Raw genomic sequence first — 3,128 nt, 5'->3', positions numbered from 1 at the left:
TTTTTTAATAGCTGGTTTCCATTCCATTGTTTTATCAGTAGATTTGAGATTTGATAACCTTAATCTTTGTATCAGCTTTGGCAGACAGGGTTGCCAGGTCAGTTTTTACTCTTTCAGTAGTTTTGTTTTCACAAAATCAATAGATTCTTTTTAGGCCATGTAAATACAGTAATACAGTGATATGCACATCCGTCCTAAATGTCCCAAGAGGAATTCCACAAAATTGGAAACCTAAAGGCCGCGTCTCACCATCAAATAATTTGATCAAACAGTTTGAGCAAACTCCGGAAGTACGTCAAAGTGACGTCACAATTGCAGTTTTTTGAAATTCTAAAAATCTGCGCTCTCACTATCAGTCTAGTTTGATCAAATTTTTTGTATTGAGTTGTCTAACTTGTTTGTACTTTATTTAAAATTAAAATTTTTCATTATTTTCCACAATGAACACTCAGGATGTGACGTCACTAACTGTCACTTTCAGTTTTGTCAAACCAGTTTGATCAAATTATTTGATGGTGGGACGCGGCCTTAATTATTCCAAACCACCAGCTGGTTATTACCATTTTTTAGCTAAAATCTACTAAATCAAAAACTAAAATATACTTAAGGATTTTTGGGATATATTTGGGATTTTTTATAATAAAAACAACAGCTAACTTAAGGGGGTACGGGCAAAATGTCGTCTGTTAAAATGTTCAATATATTTTAAATGTTTTCATTTTTTGCGAATCCTTAGAAAACTAATAAGTATTTTTGAAAAATTTAAACGCACAAAGAAAGATTACGGTATTACCGAGGACCGAAAGTCCCTGAAAACTTCTATAATTTTTATTTTAATAAGTTACAGGCGTGAAAAAAAGAAAAAATTTAGTGTGACTTTTAATTCCAAATATCTCGTTCAAAAGAAACGTTTTGGTTTTTCTAAATAATGCAGTCTTTCATTCTGCGTTTAAATTTTTCAAAAATACTTATTATAGTTTCCTCATGATTCGAAAAAAATGGATCAAATTCTGTTGAAATATACCAAAAATCTACTAAAAATATTGCCTACTAGAATTTTTTAAAAAATATCAAAAATCTACCAAAAAAGTAGAAATCTACTAAATGTGGTAATGCTGTTAATGAGAATGATACACTTTTGACACTGGTCACATGACCTCTGTCACCCAATAAGTGGGTGCGTTCTAAAATGGTTTTGATAGTCGGGTTTGGTTGGCGATCGGACTTCTAAGTTGTCTTATCCGTCTAAGGTTGGTTATACGGTATTTTTTTAGTAATATTGGTAATATTGTTTAATGCGCCATTTTGGTTTTACTTGAGATTTTTGGGATGTAAAGAAAATGAAAACACAGAATATAAAAAATGCAGGCATTTTCTGATACCTTTAAAAGCACCATCAATACATTAAATTTATACAGAACATCTTTAACATAAATTTGGACTTTTATATTAAAATTTGATTTTTTAAATTTGCATATTTTTTGTCAAAAATGTCATAAAAAAGGAGCGCGTGTGTTTTTTAAAGGTGAAATATCCATATTTGACGGTAATCTGAGATGCATTTATAAATTTCACATTAGGTAATAAGTCCTTTATGTATTTATATAAATTTAAATACTCAATACGATGTCAAAACAGTTTACTTTTTGGACTTCGCATTCACCACACAGGTGTTAAAAATATAGGTAAAAAAACATAACTAGTCTGACTCCTTGAGCAACCATTGCACGCGCAGGTGCTTTTTATAGTCGCTTCAGTTGTCTTATGCAACGTATACGAAACGATGTTGCTTAAACAGGAGGTTGCCTAGGCAACGTCAAGACAACTCAAAAATCGTCCACCAAATCAGTGCAGAATAGGGTCGTCTTTTAGGCAATAACAACGTTGTAAGAAAACGTTGCCACGCGGTAGACAACGTTGTCGCGTCGACAAATTGCTACTTGGGAGGACTTTTAGGATTTTTTTCGGACCCCCTTAACGAACTCCCCTGTATTAAGAGCCAATATATGGTAGAGGTACATTTATTACAGGGTACATTTACAGGGTACAAGGTAATAATCTGACGCGCTCGAGTAATTGCAAAAATCCCCGCTTGGGCTCCCCTACCATTATTAAGATTGTCGTACTTCTTTAGACAATGGCACCTACGTATCTTATCATAAAAAATGTATCTTGTTATTTTAATGGAATTTGTTCTTGTTATACTATGTTTACTATGTAACACTTGTTTTTTAATTTAAAAAAGAAATGCAGGATTAAGAATATGTATTTGCTGTGCAAATATTTAAAGAAGTATGTATGTTGAATTGTGTGTTTGTCAAATGAAACAATAATTCAGAATTATTTTTATAAATATACATATATTTATAAATATATACATATTTTTATAAATAGACATTGCAAGGTATGCGCCCGTTAATTTAAATTTAAAGGTATTCAGCTAGTGAATTCAGAGGTTGAATCGGTCAATTTAGTTGGCAATTAAATAAAGAAGTCAACTACTTCATTGATATATTGAAAACGTTTCGCTTTACAATTTCGAAAGCTTCATCAGTTCACTACAAATAAAGGATGAAGTCTATAAGTATAAATAACCTTAACAAAAGTGATATAATACTTACAAAGCAATTTGTAGTATGTTTAAGATGTTAAAACAAAAATTCTACAGATACTACTCATTCTATAACAACAACTTAACGATACACTGCGGAAAAATACACCATGTATTAATGTTCATTGGCTAGTTATTTAATTCGGTGATTTGAATCTCACTGAAGCCTTCATTTGTAGTTGATCACCGTTAGACGAATTAGCGGCAAATGAGATGTTATTTTTCCCTATGCCAAATCCACCCACTAGCCGACGTCACGCATGTTTGTAATATTTATGGCTCAAGCCCTTGAGTAAGAGGTAGAATATTGACTTAACTTATACAGGGGTGTTAGAGAAATTTTTTGTTCGAAGGGTAGAATAATGTGGCAGAATTATTTGAAGCTTTAAATCTCGGAATATGGGTTGTGTTGGTTTGTTTGTTATGTAAGATAGGATTTATTATGGCAGAAATATTTGAATCTTTGCATCTCAGAATATGGGTTATGTGGGTTATAAAAAAAATACCGGTGGGCCTG

General features: G+C 32.0%; 1 long non-coding RNA gene across 1 annotated transcript; it reads right to left on the bottom strand.

Annotated features, from left to right (window-relative positions):
- Positions 1-2,494: 2,494 nt before the first annotated feature.
- On the bottom strand, positions 2,495-2,858 carry LOC126892665 (uncharacterized). Its single transcript, XR_007700958.1, has 2 exons — positions 2,622-2,858; positions 2,495-2,558 (listed from the first exon to the last, which is right to left on the bottom strand). It is a non-coding gene; the product is annotated as an uncharacterized LOC126892665 (long non-coding RNA).
- Positions 2,859-3,128: the final 270 nt, after the last annotated feature.

The sequence above is a fragment of the Diabrotica virgifera genome, chromosome 9 (assembly GCF_917563875.1).
Source record: "Diabrotica virgifera virgifera chromosome 9, PGI_DIABVI_V3a".
NCBI classification, from domain to species: domain Eukaryota; kingdom Metazoa; phylum Arthropoda; class Insecta; order Coleoptera; family Chrysomelidae; genus Diabrotica; species Diabrotica virgifera.
Note: the sequence above shows the minus strand (reverse complement) of the source record. Positions and strands in the feature narration are given on the sequence as shown.